Source organism: Mustelus asterias, chromosome 18, assembly GCF_964213995.1.
Source record: "Mustelus asterias chromosome 18, sMusAst1.hap1.1, whole genome shotgun sequence".
NCBI lineage: Eukaryota > Metazoa > Chordata > Chondrichthyes > Carcharhiniformes > Triakidae > Mustelus > Mustelus asterias.
Genome location: NC_135818.1, coordinates 67,203,167 through 67,224,174, shown reverse-complemented (window position 1 = coordinate 67,224,174; position 21,008 = coordinate 67,203,167). Strand labels below are relative to the sequence as shown.

The 21,008-nt window shown below is 44.2% G+C and overlaps 1 protein-coding gene across 3 annotated transcripts in view; it reads right to left on the bottom strand.

Moving 5' to 3' along the window:
- The window catches only part of LOC144507248 (synaptotagmin-16-like), an 81,566-nt gene extending 60,812 nt beyond the window's left edge, over nt 1-20,754 (bottom strand). For all 3 annotated transcript variants that reach the window (XM_078234231.1, XM_078234232.1, XM_078234234.1), the window contains exon 1: nt 20,414-20,754. The gene's annotated coding sequence lies outside the window, so the exon portion shown is untranslated. The remainder of the gene's footprint in view (nt 1-20,413) is intronic.
- Nucleotides 20,755-21,008: the final 254 nt, after the last annotated feature.

Genomic DNA, 21,008 nt, shown 5'->3' with positions numbered 1-21,008 from the left:
CCTACCCTTCATGGGACACTAAGGGGCAATTTGCCATGGTCAATCCACTTAATTTGCACATCTTTGGACTGTGGGAGGAAACCGGAGCACCCGGAGGAAACCCATGCAGACATGGAGAGAATGTGCAAACTCCATAAAGACAACCACCCAAGGCCGGAATTGAACCCAGGTCCCTGGAGCAGTGAGGCAGCAGTGCTAACTACTGTGCCACCGTGTCGCCCTTGCGGGGAGAAATTGCAGGCTATTATCTCATTTTACTTAATGGGACTGCTAGATAGTTTCAAAATTTCTAACACTACTCCCACAGTTCCATAGAGCCACTCCTCTCCACCAGTCCCTTTCAGACTGCTTTACAAGCAATGTGGGGTTTTTGAAGTGTAGTCACTGATGTAACATAGGGAAAGGTGTCAGTCAATTTGTGCTCACAAAGTTCCCAAAACAGCAATGAAATAAATGACCAATCTGTTTTAATGACATCGGCTGTGGAATAAATGGTGCCCAGGATACCAAAGGAACTGCCTGCACATCTTGCATGATGCCGCAGGATGTTGCTAAGTGATCCTAAGGGGAGGTAAAGTCTCTACTTAATGTCTCATTTAAAAGACAGTACCTCTAGCAGTACAACACTACCTCATCCACAGTCAAGGCTGACAAACACAAATGTTCATGTAAAATGCGACTGGCTGGCACTCGGTTTACTCAATGGGTTTTTTATTTATTTATTCATGTCACAAATAGGTTTACATTAACACTGCAATGAAGTTACTGTGAAAATCTCCTAGTCACCACAGTTTGGGTACACTGATGGAGAATTTAACTTGGCCAATGCACTTAACCAGCACGCCTTTTGGGCTGTGGGAGGAAACTGGAGCATCCGGAGGGAACGCACGCAGACACGGGGAGAATGTGCAGACTCCGCACAGACAGTGACGCAAGCCGGGAATTGAACCCGGGTCCCTGGCGCTGTGAGGCAGCCGTGCTAACCATTGTTCCATTGTTTGCATTTATTGACAGAATGCAAATTCCGGCTTTAATTCTGCTATGCCACACAATCGATGGCACGCTGACCTTTGTGAAACAGGGACGGTGTGGGAGTGAAATTATCTCTCACCCCTGCAAAGACAACTTCTCAAATCTTTCCATGCTTGTCTAGCTCCTCAACAGATTGCTGACATTTTCCCTTTCACACGAAACTGCTACTTACTCACCAGGTACTCAACATTACCAGGTAATTGGTAAATGCTAACCTGCCAGACTCCGAATTATACTGTAGATGGAGGTGTGGGCGGAAATTTTAATTGTATTGCGCATCTCAATAACAACTGAGAAAGTGATTAATTGGTCATTAAGATTGCGCTTCTGTAATAACCTACGCAATTTTCACATTGCATAGAGATGCAATAGAGTAAGTTTGTTAACCCTTTTTGCTCCTGTTCTTAAAATATGTAGCTCCTTCCATCAGACATGTTGCGTCATAATTGGCTCAGTCACACCACAGTTGCATACGCAACAACTTTGTTTCAAGCAGGAAGATGTGAGGATAAATCTCTGCTCTGTGCTAAGTCGGCTGGTCTGAGCCCAAGTTAACTTTTTACTCTTTCACAGGGTTTGAGCGTCGCTGGCAAGGCCAGCATTTGTTACCCATCCTTCTTTAACCGCTGCAATCTGTGTAATCCAGGTCCATCCACCGTGCTGTTGGGAAAGGCCTTCCAGGATTTTAACCCAGCAACAGTGGAGGAGCAGTGATATAGTTCCAAGACAGTACAGTGTGTGGCTTGGAGGACACTTTGGAGATGTTAGAGTTCCCATGCATCTGCTTCCCTCTTCCTTCTTGGTTTTTGAAGTATAGTCACTGATGTAACATAGTGAAGGGTGTTTGGAAGAGTTTGGAAGGTGCTGTCAAATGGAAGCTTGGTGTGTTGCCTGTAGGTTCTGGCGATTGGAGAGGTGCTGCCATGGGCATGAATGCTCAGGGTAAAGAAGGAAAGAAAATAATTGGCAGGTTTCCTACTCCTCACCATTCTACATCAACCCTTGCTGAAGTACAGCGAGCAAGCGAGGCCAGGTTTGGACTCATCCTTTAACATCTCTTCAGCTACTGGGACTTGATGGTTTGAGTTATAAGGAGAGGCTGGATAGACTGGGACTTTTTTCCCTGGAGGGAGGAGACTTAGGGGTGATCTTATAAAGGTCTATACAATAATGAGGGGCATAGATCAATTAGATAGTCAACATCTTTTCCCAAAGATAGGGGAGACTAAAACTGGAGGGCATAGATTTCAGGTGAGAGAGGGGAGATACAAAGGGGTCCAGACGGGCAATTCTTTCACACAGCGGGTGGTGAGTGTCTGGAACAAGCTGCCAGAGGGAGTATAGAGGCAGTTTTGTCTTTTAAAAAGTATTTAGACAGTTACATGGGTAAGATGGGTATAGATGGATATGGGCCAAACATGGGCAATTGGGACTAGCTTAGTGGTTAAAAAAAGGGGCTGCATGGACAAGTTGGGCTAAAGGGCCTGTTTCTATGCTGTAAACCTCTATGAGTCTACGACTCAGTCAAATGGCTGGCAACAGTTGCCATCAAGAGCAAGATACGAGAAGATGGCCAACAACCCTCAAACCACCCTCTAACGAAGGACTCAAGATCTTGAGGAAGAGGAAGAAAGAAATCTCTGGAAAGCAGAGGGCAAGTTAATGAGATAAGGAAAAGGGAAAGACTGTCGGCGGGATTTTCTGCTCTCTCCGCAGCATGTTTTGTGGTGGTGGAGGCAGTCCACCGCTGGCAGGCACTGTCAGCGGGTTTTCCTGTTGATTGCACACTTTGCCACTGTGGACCCCCTGGCGGATAGAGGTGGGGGGCGGCGAAGAAGAGTCGCCATCAGCAGGAACGGAACATCCTGCCAGCGGGAATGGCCGGAAAATGTCAGCCTGACCAATTGCCTATTGCAGCAGCTTTAGAATTTTATGGTATCATCGTTTGTCTTATTAATCACATTGTTCAGGTTTAATGCAAATGGCATTGTTCAATAGGTGACGGATATTAGAGTATCTATAAATGGGGATAGCTGGGCACTGGCATGTGAGTAATGTTAACTGTGAAATCAGTGAATAAACTCTCCCCAGCAAAGAAAGCCACCGTGTCATAGTTTTAACTTCACCAAACAGCATGGATCCAGTTAACAATTCGGATAATCTGAATGCCTCTTGCTTCTGCACTAAGGGACATCATAAGCTCTAATACACTCAGAATAAATAAGCTTATTTGTGAAAGCGTCTGTTGGTGCCTGCTGAATGGATATTAATAAAATGATTTTACACATGGTTTCACATGGACACGGCACAACACATTTAAGGCAATTTTCTTCTAAGGACCCACCTTATGCTGTCTCTATTAACTACACTGACCACAGTGAGAAGTTGTGTGCTGCCATTGTTGCACTTGTCCAAAATCGCAGTGGACAGACATGTATTTAGCACAATGTTCAAATTCATCACCAGGGCTTTAGGCTACATCTCACAGGCTTTTCCTGGATCCGGCTTCCACCATAACTGCAGAGTGCTGTTAGATCCAAAAGAAACGTCGGCCGGAATTTTACCGGCACGCCCGCCCCGAGGATCGCAGAACGGCAATCTCCGTTGGCCTCGTTCACCATCTTACGAGTCTCGGGCGGGCGTGCTGGTAAAACTCCGGCCTACTGGACCTGAAGTATTAATGCCACAATTCATTCATAATCCTTGGCAGAAATCCAGTCCTAATTTTAGTTCCAAAATTCCTGCCATACTCTCGTTTTAGGGAAACACTTGGCCAAAACGTTTAGTTCTTTCTCGCCTCGTGTTTTCAGTCTTGCCTTTTCAAGAATCTTTCGGTATTCAATTTTCAGTCATATTCATTTTGCTTCTCACAGAAGGGGCGACAACAAGTCGAGAAATAATCAAGTCAAGTTTGAGTGACAACTCTATTCACCCATTTCAATGCCCAATATTTCTCCCAGAGGTTCTGCTGTAGGGACTTGTGTTCTTTCGTTGCCTAATTATGACCGGAGTCTCAGGTTCAAATTTCAGTCTTTATGGAAAATTTGCTTTCAGTTTTAACTTTAGCTGACTTAAGTAACATGAAGCTTAGGGCACATTCACACTACAGGGGGAGGTGGCCTGAACACAGTGAATATGACCCGACTGATTGGGAGACATGCCCATGCAGTAGTCTTGACTGTTGACCACAGGTTGTGAATCGCTTGGTTGGGGGGGGCGGGGGGGGAGGGGGCGTGGAGAAAAGAGGCGACTGGAATAAATAAGACTTCAAAACAATTCCATGCCCCCACAAAAAAATTAAAATTTTACTGAAATTTTACTGATGTTAACAAACAGATCCTTTTTACTCAAAATAAAGGCGACTTTTTCCACTTATAAAATGCACCACTTTTCCCCCCACAGTAACCAATGGTAAGGAACCCTTGGCATGCTGTGGTACAGCAATAGGGAGAAGATCTGAAGGAAGCTCGCTGCTTGAATTGCGAACATTTTCCAGGAGGCAGGATCCTTGTTGGAGGTCAGAGCAAGGCAGGTGGCGGAGACAAATTCTGTCACTGATGCATGAACTTATAATTAATTAATTTATTAGTCACAAGTCAGCTTACATTAACACTGCAATTAAGTTATTGTGAAAATCCCCTAGTCGCCACACTCCGGCGCCTGTTCAGGTACACTGAGGGAGAATTTAGCACGGCCAGACTGTGGGAGGAAACTGCAACACCCGGAGGAAGCCCACGCTGACGTGGGGAGAACGTGCAGACTCCACACAGACAGTGACCCAAACAGGGAGCAGTGCTAACTGCTGCCTCACAGTACTAGGGACCCGGATTCAATTTCCAGTTTAGGTCCCTAGCACTGTGCTGGGCCTTGCTATGTGCTTGGTGAGCTGCTTAGCTGAACATTAGGCCACCCACATGACATTATTTCTGGTAAGGGCAAAGGTCATCATACTTAAAGGGTAAGGACACCTCCCGAGGGAAGTTTGAAGACACTCACCTTCAAGACTGAGGCTTTCAGAAGGCTTCATGGAATGGAATGGCTGCCCCAAGATGTCCGCACTGCATCACTTTGCCATTCAATAAACCAGTGCTGCTCTGATTATGGTCATAACTCCACCTTTGTGCCTGTCTCCCATTATTCCAAACTCCCTTGTCAAGCAAACATCTGTCTGGATGTGATTATTTGATAAGAGTTTGTGTTAACATTGGAATCTATCTGGAACAATGGAGTATTCCATACAGCCTGGCAGTCTGCTATCTGGGATGCCCAGGGGCATCTGTCCCTTTGTATTGGTAGACAGGAGACAGTGAGTTAAATTGATTTACAATCAATCAATCTGTCAAGGTGGCCATTATGTCAGTTTTCAGGAGAATGAACCATACTTCAAGATATATACACAACCCTCATGACTCACTGCCTCTATGACCCTAACTGGGGTTGAGACCCATATTTTGGGAACCACAGTGTTAGACAGAAATATTGACTGGAGTCGTTTTGATAGAAAGGTACCAATAAAGGGAGGAGGTAAATGCAGGTTCATTTATTGAGACTAGGCACATGAGAACATCAGCAGCAGGGCTGTGTGCGCTGCAGTCTGCTCACAGGCAAAAGCGAAGTTGAGACTGGATCACATGACACATTTTGCGATGCCATGTTGCTGTCCCTTAAAGGCACATTACAACTATCTGATAAGGCTGGAGTGCGCTGCAGCACCACTGTGTTAGAAAGAATGAGAAGGTGCATGGATATGAATTTGCTTCAGAGTCAAAATTCCAACTTGTAGCTGTTAACAAGGCTGGGGTGAAACTATGATTAGGCAGGGGATGGGGCTAGCCCATTGCACTGGGCAGTACAGTGGCACCGTGGTTAGCACTGCTGCCTCATAGCACCAGGGACCCAGGTTTGATTCATGGATTGGATCACTGTCTGTGCAGAGTCTGCACGTTCTCCCCACATTTGCAAGGGTTTCCTCTGGATGCTCCGATTTCCTCCCACAGTCCAAAAGACGTGCTGGTTAGGTGCATTGGCCATGCTAAATTCTCCCTTGGTGTACCCGAACAGGCGCCGCAGTGCGGCGACTTGGGGGATTTTCACAGAAACTTCATTGCAGTGTTAATGTAAGCCTACTTTTGACACTAATAAATAAACTTAAAAACATAAAACTTAAAATTATAACTTGGGGTGTGCTGATGCCTGCGATGGTGGTTTGCCCTGGCTAGGGTAGAATCAGGGTGGCCAATGAGGTTAAACCGTGCCTTTACCTGATGCAATTTTTCAAAACCACCTTGGCCCCTTGGCTAAGATGAAGCATCAGATAAAGCCGGGGAGGGGTTGTAATGTCTCACCTTGTCACCTTAGATCCGGTTTGTCCCTCATGTGGGAACCATTATTGGTCCTAACTTGAGTTGGCTTTTTTGATTAGAAATAAAGTACCAAAAGGTACCAATTATAAAAAACAGGGCAGTGGGGGTGGGGGAAGGGGATCAATATGAAAGGTTTCAATAGCCTGAATGTTAAGCACAGAGCAGATATGAAAACTTCAAGGAGTGTGCTTTCTATGAATATTAAATTTATTAAAGCAGTGTGTATTATCTATAAGATGCACTGCAGCGATTCACCAAAGATCCTGAGACAGCACCTTCCAAACCCAGGACCACTTCCATCTCGAAGGGCAAGGGACAGCAGATAAATGGGAACACCACCACCTGCAAGTTCCCCTCCAAGCCACTCACCATCCTGACTTGGAAATATATCACCGTTCCTTCGCAGTCGCTGGGTCAAAATCCTGGAATTCCCTCCCTAACGGCATTGTGGGTCAACCCACAGCACATGGACTGCAGCGATTCAAGAAGGCAGCTCACCACCACCTTCTCAAGGGCAACTAGGGATGGGCAATAAATGCTGGCCTAGCCAGCGATGCCCATGTCCCATGATCCCATGAATGAATTTTTTTAAAAGTGGGTTTCCAGATATATTTCCTCCGAGTGCGACATTCCCTGTTGCTTGCCTCCCGATTTCCCTCAACAATAAATTGGTAAAACATTAAACGAGGCAAGGCAATTTGAGAGAAATTCAGACGTGTGCAATATTCCAATAACCACCAAGTGATTTATTTGGCCGGCTCCCTCGATCACGCAGACACATCTTTTCTGAAGTTATGCTGAAGTGTAAGTGTTGGTAAATCATATTGAGAGGAAACGTTACGAGTAGGAGAGGAACTCAGCAGCTATTAAGCTTTGGGCTGGCAGTGAACAAATTGCATTAGCTGGGCGGTTTTGCTATGCAACAGATTCCCATCTGTAAAATTGAGCCATTCACACAGAGCAGCTGTACAATATGTGATGAGCAACTCACACATATTGACTCACCTGATGAAGGAGCAGGGCTCCGAAAGCTCATGATTCCAAATAAACCTGTTGGACTTTGACCTGGTGTTGTGAGACTTCTTACCATATATATTAAAACAAATGATAAGGTGCATTGTGTACACGTCTATAATAAACAGCTTGCGTCAATGCTGGGAGGTCACACTCTCAATAATTAGACACAACAGGTTTCTGTTGTCATCTGTTGTGTGTGTTTACACGTATCGATTAATTGTATCCTGGGAAATATTTCCCTCACTGAGTAATCTAAAGGAGACTGTTCCTGTCTGTCAGTCTCCTTCTCTTTCTTCCTGATGCAACAGAAAGATTAAAGTCACCCCAGAGTTTCTCTTCAGGCAAGATTCAAGGATAAATTAGTGCAATTTGTCTTCAGTGTGAAAATTGTCGCCAGCTAATTAGTGAAATGGCACAGAAGATGTTTTTTTCGCTGATGTGTCAGTGCATTTGTTAATTTTACAATCAAATGGAAGAGAAACGCAATTATACATGCCTAAGTGAATATTTTGCCAGGAAATGTTTATAACAGACCCATTTACTTTAATTTAATATCATTTTTTGTAAGTCTGTTTATGACTGGTGAAATCAGCCTCTTCAGGCCTTGCAAAACCCACGGAAATTTAACCCAAATAATCCCAAAGCATTCCAAACGCCTCAATAAAGTGATTGATCCTTCTATTCACATCGTACAAATCTATATCCAGTGGATAATACTTTTATTATCCTATTCCCATCTGAGTAGATCCGATAAGGCCAGCATTTGTGGCCCGCTCCTATTCGCCCTTGTGAAGGTAGCCTGACTGCCTTCTTGAACTGCTGCAGTCCATCCTTTGTAAGTACGTTGACAATGCCATTTGTGAGGGAGTTTCCCATTTCTTGACCCAACAACAATGTAAGAAATGTGATATAGTCTAAGTCACACAGGATTTGCCAACTTGGTAGCACAGTGGTTAGCCACCATAGCCCAGGGACCCGGGTTCAATTCCGGCCTCAGGTCACTGTCTGTGTGGAGTTTGCACATTTTCCCTGTGTCTGTGTGGGTTTCCTCCCACAGTCCAAAGATGTGCAGGTTAGGTTGATTGGCCATGCTAAATTGACCCTAGTGTCAGGGGGATTAGCAGGGTAAGTATGTGGGGTTACGGGGATAGGGCCTGGGTGGGATTGTGGTCGGTGCAGACTCGATGGGCCGAATGGCCTCCTTCTGCACCGTAGGGATTCTATGACATCACAGGCCAGCATGCATGCTAAACAGCAGAAGCAACAAATGATAGACAGATCCCGCAACCCACACAGGTCAGAGCTCTGCAGTCCTGCCACATCCAGGCATGGATGGTGGCTGAGAAGTAAACAACTGATGTAAGGATGAGGCTCCACAAACATTCCCAACCTCAGAGCCAGGGAGCATCATAGCCTCACAGGTGTCTGACTTGGAGGGGAACGTGCACAAACATTTTCCCATATGTCTGCTGCTACTGTTCTGTCTGATCTGTCTGATATTTTACCAAGTTAAATGTTCAGCACATTTCCACTCCATCTGACGAAGGAGCGGCGCTCCGAAAGCTTATGGTATTTGCTACCAAATAAACCTGTTGGACTTTAACCTGGTGTTGTGAGACTTCTTACTGTGTTCACCCCAGTCCAACGCCGGCATCTCCACATCATGGCTACTGTTCTTCCTCACGTTTTGAAGGTGCTGTGGAATGAGCCTTGGTGAGTGGCTGCAATCAATTTCTAGATGCTATGTGCTGCTGTCACTGTGTAGGGTGCTGCAAATATTTAAATATATGGAATGCTGATCAAGTGGAATGCTTTATTCTGGATTATGTTCAGCTTTTCAAGTGTTGTTGGAGCTGCACTCCACCAGATTAGTGAACATGGTTTTATCAGACTCCTGATTTGCGGCTTGTAGATGGTAGACTCTGGGGAGTCAGGAGGCGTGTTACTCACCACACAATTTCCAGCCTCTGATCCAGTCAACTTTCTGGTCAATGGTGACCACCAGGATATGGATGATGAGAGATTCGATGATGGCAACACCATTGAACATCAAGGGGGGAATAGATTCTCTCTTGTTGGAGATGGGCATTACCTGGCACTTGTGTGGCACAAATGTCATGTGCCACTCCAGGTCTTCGGCATCTGGGTACGGATTACTTCAGCATCTGAGGAGTTGCGAATGGCACTGAACATTGCGCAATCGATGAGTATCCCCACTTCTAACCTTACGTTGGAGGGAAGGTCATTGCTGAAGCTGCTAAAGGTGATCAGGCACCATCCTGAAGAACATTGATATCCTGTGGCTTAGATGATTGACCTCCAACAATCACGACCATCTTCCTTTCTGTCAGGTGTGACTCCAACCACCGGACAGCCCCCCTCCCCCACCTTAGGTCAGTTGTTTAATTATCAACCACCATTCATGGTTGGATGTGGCAGGACTGCAGAGCTTAGATCTGATCTGTTGGTGCGGAATCTGTCTATCATTTGCTGCTGCTTCTGCGATACGGAGAGCATGTAGCCGTGTGATGTAGTTTTACCAAGTTCGCAAGTCTTTTTTTAGATGTGCCTGGTACTGCTCCTGGCACCATCTCCTTTACCCTTCATTGAACCAGGGATGTTCCCTTGGTTTGATGGTAATGGTAGAGTGACGGCTATGCCAGGACATGAGGTTACAGATTGCGACTGAATGAAATTCTGCTACTGCTGATGGCCCACCCCACCTTGAAAGTGGGAGAAAGACACTCCGCAACCTGTTCCAACTCCAAGTTCACCTGAGAACCAACTTCTTGGAAAGTCAACTACATGAGACTTTGCAGGTTATTGAAAATTCTCTGCTTTACGAGACCTTCACTTTAACCAAAGCATCAACTCATCTAAGAAACTATAGGGCCGCAACAAAAGAGAATGAGACAATCAAGTTGTAATTACGCTATTTCTTACCTCATCTGTATCTAATTTTTGTGTGAGTCAGTCGAGTCAGAGAGATGTCACATTTTAAACCTTTTAAGAAAGTGTGTGATTCTTCCTTATTTTAAAATTCACAAAAAGCTTGCTGCTGGAATTATATAAATTGGAGCAATCACTCGGAGAGTAAAAAAACACATGCCCTACACATGTAAAACACACTGATAACAAACAGTACAGAAACACAACTTCTGTCTGTGACAATGGCCAAGATTTTCCGATCCTGTTGTGATGTGACCTGCCGTGGTAGATTCAGTGGCCCAGCCATAAGTCCATTGACTTTGGGCAGAACTGGACGATATTGGCAGTAAGCGGGGCTGGAAAATCCTGCCCATTGTCTTCAGCATAAGTATGGGACTTTATCTCCACAAGGATTGTGTGGTGGTCACTCCACCAAGGACAGATGCATCTCCGACAGGATGAGGCGAAGTGACTTTTTCCCTCTTGTTGGTTCCCTCACCTCCTGCTGAAGGTCCAATCTGGCCAATACATCCTTCAGGACTCAGGCAGCACGATCAGTAATGGTGTTACTGAGCCACTCTTGGTGAAGTCTCTCACCCAGTGTGCATTCTGTGCGCTTGCCACCCCTTGGTGCTTCTTGAAAGAATTGTTCAACACAGAGGAAAACTGAGATGAAGGCAAAATACAGCGACTGCTGGAATCAAGAACAGAAAATGCTGCAAAAGCTCAGCAGGTCTGACAGCAGCTATGGAAAGAGAATAGAGCCAACATTTTGAGTCAGGATGTTCCCAAAGGGAACTGAAAACATTGCCTCTATTCTCTCTTCACAAATGCTGTCAGACCTGCTGAGCTTTTCCTGCACTTTCTGTTTTTGTGTGGAGGAAAACAGATTCATCAGTTGAGGGAGGGCAGGAGGTGATAATTAGCAGAAAGTTTCCTGCTCCTGATTTAACCCAATACCATGAGACTTAATGAGGTCCAGAACCAATATATCGCACTTTCAAAACAGAAGGCAAGTACAGCTAGCACACCTAAACTTCATTGCTAAATTGACCATTAGCTAGTAAGTCTCACACTTTGGCCCAGGTTTTGCTGCCAAGATAATGTAAGTTTAAACGTGCATACTCTAACGTGTAAATCATATAGCAACGTGTGTAAGGAAAAATGACCCTGACAATTGCACGTTGTTACATTATTGGACATTTTGCACCATTAGCCTCAAGAAAAATGGTAAATCGCCATCAACAGCTCGCCCTCACCTCAACTTCCTCATGAGTTTCAAGGAATTACTGCATTTATACATTAATGGCCAATTAAGCTTGGTTTAGAAAGTTAGGACTAGTATTTAATAGCGTCAGTACCTTTTGAATGACAAGATTTACCTTCTTGCAAAGGCACTCAACATCTCCGACCCAGAACGGAAACTGAAACTGAGAAAGTCATTCCTGCACATAGTAACTTGTTGTAGGAAAAGTAATAAAGTCAAAAATTAAATCCTTAATTTTTTTCTTATTTTTCTTTTCCATTTCATTTTTCCCGCTATCTTAACCAAATCTTTATTTCCCCCTCTCTCTGTTTTTTTTTTCTTTCTGTATCTGATTTGAATTTAATTCTACCTGGTTTCTTCTCCATTTTTTCTTTGGATTTTTTAATCTGAATCGGATTATTGGTCACATAATACACAAACCCAGACAATCCATTGCCCTAATTGCACCATTAACAGCTCAAAGCTTGACTCAAATTGGGGCAGCAGGTGGCACAGTGCTTAGCACTGCTGCTTCACAGCGCCAGGGACCAGGGTTCGATTCCCGGCTTGGGTCCCTGTCTGCGCAGAGTCTGCATGTTCTCCCCATGTCTGCGTGGGTTTCCTCCGGGTGCTCTGGTTTCCTTCCACAGTCCGAAAGACATGCTGGTTAGGTGCACTAGCCATGCTAGATTCTCCCTCCAAACAGACGTGAGAGTGTGGCAACTAGGGGATTTTCACAGTAACTTCATTGCAGTGTTAATGTAAGCCTACTTGTGAGTATTAAATAAACTTTAAAATGTTAGTACCATTGCCTTTCAGACAAGGAGGTTTTAGAGTTCAACCTTACTCCAGGATTTCAGCAGAATGTATAGTCATTTCATGATAGTACTAAGAAATGCTGGTATGCTTGGTATGGTCCTGCTCTGCCCAAGACTGCGCAAGCACCTACAAAGGGTCATGGATGAAACCCAGTCCTTCACTCAAACCAGCTTTCCACCCATTGATACTGTCCACACTTCTCGCTGCCTCGGAAAAGCAGCCAGCATAATCAAGGACCCAATGCACCCAGGACATTCTCTCTTCCACCTTCTTCCATTGGGAAAAAGATACAAAAGTCTGAGGTCACGTACTAACCGACTCAAGAACAGCTAGAACATAGAACATAGAACATTACAGCGCAGAACAGGCCCTTCGGCCCACGATGTTGCACCGACCAGTTAAAAAAAAAAACTTCTTCCCTGCTGCCATCAGACTTTTGAATGGACCTATCACACACTAAGTCGATCTTTCTCTACACCCTGGCTATGACTGTAACACTACAGCCAGAATATTACCGGCACACTCGCCCGATTCCAGGGGAGGGCTCGGCTCGGAGAATGGCATTCTCTGTTGGCCTTGGGTGGAATCGTACGAAACTCGGGCTGACGTGCCGGTAAAATTCCGCCCTACATTCTGCACCTTCTCCTTTCCTTCTTTATGAACAGTATGCTTTGTCTGCACAGCGCACAAGAAACAATACATTTCACTGCACACTAATACATGTGACAATAACAAATCAAATCAAACTGTTCATTATAAATCAACAAAGTGTGGACTTTCCTTTTAAATTTAAATGTGTTGAGGTTGTCACAGTTTTCTCATTTTAACCCATACACCGTGAAGTAAATACTGAGTGGCTTTTGTTGACAAATTGTTTCCTGTATTTGATAGCTCCATGAATATTAGTGTGGAAGAGAGCTTATGACTATGGTCCAATAACCACCACAATCCTATACTGTCAGGTCTGATGTTACTTGATTCCGCACACCGTAATAAGTGGTACTATATTTTATTTATTCAAACACAAATCTCAAAAAGAACTAAGTGCTAAATATTCCAGGATTCTGACACGCCAAATGAAATGAAAAGCAAATTAAATCCATTGTGCTAAATGAAACACAGAAGGAGTTAGTTGACTCGTGAAAAAAAATTATGACGCGACAGCTGGTGGAAACTTGAAATTGGGACTGGTTTCTATCCAGGTCCTATCCATAGTTTTAAAACCTCTTGAAATGGAGTTTGACGCCACATCAGAATAGTGTAAACTGCTAATCACATGTAAAATGGCATATAACTGGTCTAAAATTTTGGCATTGATGGAGTTAGCTCTATAGCGTTCTTAGTTCTACTAATACACAACTATAAATTGCAATTAGATTTGCAAGCCACAAATACTTTTGCCCAGTCTTTGTGACCTTCAGTTAATGTTCGATGATCCAGCTAAGATCTAGTTAAATGTGTCCCTTGTTGTCCAGTTGAAACCACTGACTAAGGCAAGTATGTTCTAACACATGTGGGGCTCAAAACTGAAAAGAAACATGAACACTTCAGTTAATTACTAGACAAGAAATGAAGAAATTCTTCCGTCATTCAAAACCACGCGCCAGATCCTCTTCAAATTCGATAACAGGGAAAGTATTCGTTGGTTAATTTTCCCTGCAAAGTATGAATCATAGAATCATAGCAACCCTACAGTGCAAAAGGAGTCATGATGTGGAGATGCTGGCGTTGGACTGGGGTAAACACAGTAAGGAGTCTAACAACACCAGGTTAAAGTCCAACAGGTTTATTTGGTAGCAAACGCCACTCGCTTTCGGAGCACTGCTCCTTCATCAGGTCACCTGACGAAGGAGTAGTGCTCCGAAAGCTAGTGGCGTTTGCTACCAAATAAACCTGTTGGACTTTAACCTGGTGTTGTGAAACTTCTTACTGTGTGCAAAAGGAGGCCATTCGGCCCATTGAGTCTGCACCAACAACAATCCCACCCCAGGCCTATCCCCACAACCCCACAAATCCCTCTAACCTACACTTCCCGGGACACTATGGGCAATTTAGCATGGCCAATCAACCTAACCTGCACATCTTTGGATATCTATGCTTTTCAATCATTACGGGGCAAAAGCTTCTTTCATGGCAACACTTCAGTCCTGAAGTTACACCGTGGAATGCACACACATACACACACAACACATACGCACCACATACACACATACAAACACATACACAACACAACACATACACAACATATACACACCACATACACACATACACAACACATACTCACACACACACACACACAACATATACACACCACAGACACACATATATACACACACACCACATACACATACGCACACACACGCACACACCACATACACGCACAAGCACACATGTCTTTCTCAAATTCTTGTCCGTGCTATTTTAAGCAGAGGAGTTAACCGGTTTAAATTAAATAAGTTAACATCTTTTCTAAAATAGCTGAGAAAGGAACAGAGCAACATAATCCCACAGCGTAATTTGAGGTCTTGTGTTAACTGAAGGTTTCAATCTCTTTGATGTTGCACTGCTGCCCTTTTGAAGTAGTACTTTATCCACAAGGACCTCAAGAAATGAGGAGTCTTGTGGCTTTGGGTCTTAAGGAATGAAGTTTAAGTGCAGAATTTATAGCTTATTTTGAGCAGTGAATTACAGGAAAAGTTCACTGTACTGTTAGAGGACACCCAAAGGAAAATGAAAAGCTGATGACCAAGGGTCAGCTCGGTAATGTAAATGGTTCATTCTCTTACACTGTAAATGATTGTATTCAGAAATATATTGGCAAGAATTCCGGGCTTGTGTACAATACGAGTCGGCCTTGTAATTACTCCATGCTATATTAGTACGCTGCCACTTTCCTGTCAGCTTGAATTAATGGTTATATTCCTGTTTAAGAGTCAGAAATTCATGGGCCAAAACCACACTCCTGCACTGAATGGTGCACTGTTGGTGCATTATTGGTGCATTGTTAGTGCATTGTTGGTGCATCCTTCTGATGAGACCCCAAGCTAAGGAGTTTCCCACCTGTTCAAGGATGTGAAGAATCCCATGATGGTATTCGAAGGAACGCAGGGCCATGTAAATTAATTGTTACATATGCCTCCTTAACAACAATAACTCATTTGATGTGAAGCCTACCATAAGCATGTGGTTTTACTTTCAATAGATTCATTTGAGACTCCTTTGTCTACTATTTTAACTAAGCATTACCCAATTTATTGAGGCAGTGTATTACCTGGATGGCAATCATGTTCTTACCAGATACACTTCCAATGCCACCAACAGTAAGTAATGAAGGGTCGGATGGATCCTTGCTATTATTTTGTTCCCTCTACCCAGCCTCACACAGCTGATGTTAACTCAACGTAGTCTGGGCCGTTTCAGCTGAGTAGAAACAAGCACTATAGTACAGTTAGTAGTGTTGATGTTGTTGTAATATGCCAAGAAAGGATAGCAGCATGCCATAACTTTAATCGAAGTGCGTCATGTGATGCAGCCTCAGTTTCTCTTCAGCCTAGAGCAGAGCACAGGCGCACAGCCCTGCTACTGTTGTCCTCAACACATATCCACGTATATGTGTTCACACATGCCTATTCCTAATAAATGAACCCACAATGAGTTGCACAATCCCTTATGAGTGATCAGTGCATTTATATCATTATAACACACACAAAATGGTGCACTGCGATGGTCCCTTCAAAACGATATGGTGTGTAGCCTGGCAACAAGATTAAATACATGATGAACAGTCTTGGATCGTGGTACATGGCATGAGATGACCCTCAACGTTTCAGTCAAACCGTGACAAGTTCACATCATTGAGGAGTGTTGACATCGCAGTGGTGTGACTGTACAGAAATTCTTGATGACACATGCAGAGACGGTGAAGGCACAGTTCTCAAATAAAGAGCTGGTAAGCCAACAGATCCCTCACGGGGAGACTGTCAGTCCAGTGTGTGGGACAATGTGTAAAGATGACCAACGCTGGGTTAACTCTGGTCGGGAATGGCAATTCACCAGGACGTGGGCCAGATCAACAGCAAGTGACATGTCATCACTTTAAGGCATATTGCAACAGATGGGGATGGAAGGTTGAAATGGGACATTGACAGATTGCGCGAGTATAACTGTAATAGTTGGAGATCAATGTACAAAAGTGTGGAAGTAAGATAAATAGACCAGAGAATTTTCTAAATGGTGAGAAACGAGGAATTGTGGATAGGCAGAGAGATTTAGTGGCCCAAGTACAGAAATCACTAAAAGCTAAATGGACAGGTACATAAAATAATTTTTAAAAGCAAATGGCCTTTGTCTCAAGGTGGCTAGCATATAAAGGGATGGATGATGTGTTACATCGGTACAGAGTTCTTGTTAGATCCACCCTCAGAATTGTATTCAGTTCTGGACACAGCGCCTCAGGAAGAGCACAGGTGGTGCCACAGGAAGGGCACAGGTGGTGCCTCAGGAAGGGCACAGGTGGTGCCTCAGGAAGGGCACAGGTGGTGCCTCAGGAAGGGCACAGGTGGCGCCTCAGGAAGGGCACAGGTGGTGCCTCAGGAAGGACACAGGTAGTGCCACAGGAAGGACACAGGTGGTGCCACAGGAAGGGCACAGGTGGTGCCTCAGGAAGGGCATGGGGTGTGCCTCAGGAAGGGCACAGGTGGTGCCACAGGAAGGGCACAGGGTGCATCACAGATAGGGGAGATGGAGGAAAACTATTTCCTCTGGTTCAGGGAGCTCAGAACTCGGGGGAACAACCTTACAATTACAGCTAGGCTGTTCAGGAATGATGTTCAAAAGCTCTTTTTCGCACAAAAGGCAGTGGGAATCTGGAACTCTCCCTCAAAAGCTGGGCCTGTGTCAATTGAAAACCTTAAAACTATGAAATCCCTACAGCACAGAAAGAGCCAGTCGGCCCATCGGGTCTGCACCAACTCTTCGACAGAGCATCTCACTCAGGCCCACCCTATCCCCATAATCTGACACATTTACCCCACTAATTCCCCTAACCTACACATCTTGGGCAATTTAGCATGGCCAATCCAACAAACCTGCACGTTTTTGGAACATGGGAGGAAACCGGAGCACCTGGAAGAAACCCACGCAGACACGGGGAGAACGTGCAAATTCTACACAGACAGTGACCCGAGCTGGGAATCGAACCCAGGTCCCTGGCACTGTGGAGCAGCAGTGCTAACCACTGTGCCACCCAATACTAAGACTGATAAAACTAAGTATTAAGAGTTACAACAGCAAGGAGTTAAGATATGGGGAAATGGAGTTAAGATACAGGTTAGCCATGACCTAAATGAATGACAGAATAGGTTCAAGGGGCAGAATCCTAGAATCCCTACAGTATAGGAGGAGGTCATTTAGCCCATTGAGTCTGTACCAACCACAATCACACCTGGGCCCTATTCCCGCAACCACACATATTTACCCTGCTAATCCCCCTGACACTAGGGTCAATCTAGCATGGCCAATCAATCTAACCTGCACATCTTTGGACTGTGGGAGGAAACTGGAGCACCCGGAGGAAACCCACGCAGACGCGGGGAGAGCACACAAACTCCACACAGACAGTGACCCAAGGCCGGAATTGAACCCGGGTCCCTGGCGCTGTGAGGGAGCAATGCTAACCATTGTGCCACCGTGCCTACTCCTTTTTCTATACTCCTATAGCATGTATTGCCTTGATCCACGGTTGGAAAAGCTGCTATGAATACAGACTGGAGTGAACTCTCCGAGGTTAGAGAAGGCAGAAACACTGAGAATGTGGAGGATTTGTGTCAAGATACATAGGAAGGTGAGGAACCACAACTCTCTGATCCTCCAATGTGAAATCCGGGGCCTACTCTGACTTGACGGCAATGGATTTTAAATTTTTGGCTCAGAGACTAATTTATTCGAAAGTTTAAAGCTTATTTATTACTGTCACAAGTAGGCTTACATTAACACGGCAATGAAGTTACTGTGACAAAATAAATGCAACTATAATAGGATATCAGACAACTTAAAAACTCTTTCCCCTCTTGAAACCAGGCAATGTAAAACCAATTTGCCCCACTTAAGCATCATTCAGTAGGCACCATTAAATGTATTTATATTGATTAATAAGGTGATGCAGCTGTACATAATTTTCAGAGAATAGTGAATAATTGAAATGGCAAACAAAACACGAGCACAGGACTCGACAAAGTCACCTCCTCCATGTTTCTCTGTCACCGTGCCAAAATACCTTTTATTAGCTTAATTGCTAAATACTGCCACAGAATGCTGATTTCACAATCCTGATGCTAATGATGCTAATTTTAACTGCTCAAGTCCTTCTCCACTAATAGGGTAACCACTGTGAACCGGCTGATGCATTCAAGAGTGGATGTTTACAGTGTCTTTTCAATTACATTTTTGTTTCTGCCTCACTTTGGTCTCAATTTTGTTGACCCTCATTCAGGAGCGCTAAATGCAATACTGAAAATTGGATTAACTCTTGCCGGTATTTTGATTTTCCCATTGAATTGATCGTCGGAGGGTTGCCAATCTTTGGAGTTCTCTATCCCGGAGACTTGTGGAGGTCAAGTCATTGAATATATTGAAGGCGGAGACAGACAGACGCCGGAAACCTCCGGCCTCACCCGCGGCTGGGATTCTCCGGTCCCGCTGCAGTGAATGGAGTTTTGGCTGAGTGCCAAATTCTCCGTGCGCGCTGACAGTGGGGCAGGAACAAACGAGAATCCCACCCGGAATCGTGAAGTAAAGGGGAGTTTCGGGTAATGGGGAACAAGCAGGAAAAGTGGAGTTGAGGCCAAGATCAGATAAGAAGTCTCACAACACCAGGTTAAAGTCCAACAGGTTTATTTGGAATCACGAGCTTTCGGAGCGCTGCTCCTTCATCAGGGAGTGATCTTTAAGCTCCCAAAGCAAATCCATTTTTTCTCCATTTCTTTGCGTTTCTCTTTTTTTTAGAGAAAGGTTAATTTTTATAAGACTTAGAGGTGGAGGTGACTGTACCCTAAATCTGTTTTCTCTCCACAGAGGCTGTCAGACCTGCTGGGATTTTCTAGCATTTTCTGTTTTTGTTTCGGATTCCAGCATCCGCAGTAATTTGCTCTTACACAACTTTAATGAGTGGTTTCCCTATTCGCAATACACCTTTGGGCTATGAATGCATTGGTAAACTCTTATGGGCAAGTACAGCTTTGGGCAGCAGCTGGGCATGTTCTCCTGCAGCTTGCCTTTTGAGAAGTAATTTTGGCTTTGGTAATTTAATGATGTGTGGAAATTTCCACATTAAATATAATTAATTACCAGATATGCAAATAAAGCTGCTGTAGGGGTGTAGTGAACAATGACACCACAATCAATCAATTACACAAAAGTTTATCAATTTCACAAAACACACAGAGAGGTTGCATTCCACACACTCTCCCAATGCTTTCAGCAGAGTCTTGTGGTTTATAAAATGTAAGGAATTTCTGCAATTAAGGAGGAGCAGCAACTTCTGGCCTTGCCACAATACACAAAACAATTTTTAAAAATCTGCTACCTGTAACGATCTGTAAAGGACAAGTAATGACAGAGTTAATTCTTGATGACATAACCAGGTTAAAACTTGCCAGACATCGAATGACACGTCACTGCCACAAAGCACTACGAATCTCAAGGTCTTGTAGCCATTCACATTGAATTTTAGAAGCATTAAAAATTGTGGGATTGTAGTTTTAACAATGAAGGGAAACATTCTCCCACAGTTAACAGCACAGATCTACAGGACAAACTCGCATTAAAGAAGGCTCCATCATTCCAACACATCTTAATGGTGACAAAAAAATAATCATTTCTGATAAGACACCATACCTTGTCTCTACCCACACTGGTTTATCTATAGGCATGAAACACGTGACTATGCTTCATGAATTTATGCTTCAATATATTATTTTGAAAGTTAGCCAGAAGGCCAATTGGTACTCACCAACCCTCGCCAGTAAAGCAAGCCGAGAGAAGAAATCTTACTTTCAGCACTTTGTGTATAAGATCTTCAGAAAAGTCAGCAGACGCTGATTAAACGAGGCAAAGCAGCAACGTCAGCCAGGTAGCATCGGGTTACCATGTTGGCTGTCCTTGATTTATTCAACTCCCCATCTTAAAATGCCTAAGGTGTGTTTCCAGGCCAACAGGTTTTCAAAGTGACTATTAAGCTCCACGCCTCACAGATTCTTTTTCTCTGGGCTCATCGGGAACCATACACAGAACGAGAAGTGAAGGACAACCTGGCGTTCCTTTTGCTTGGGTTGGAAATTGTTTCTGCTTCTGCCTGAGGAGGCTTCCAAAAAATGGCCTCCCACTCCTGGGCACAACTTCCTGAAACTTTAGGTGTGGTTTGATTCATTCTGGATTTCATTTACTCACAGAGCAACAAGGATGTTTGCATAGGTGCCCAGATTAAACAGCCTTCTGACTTCAAATAGGTGGAACCACACAGCTGGACTGATCGGTTTACAGATTGTTATGTTAAAATTGAAGTATCAATCAACACCTGAGATGAAAGTTGATAAACTTCTAAGGGC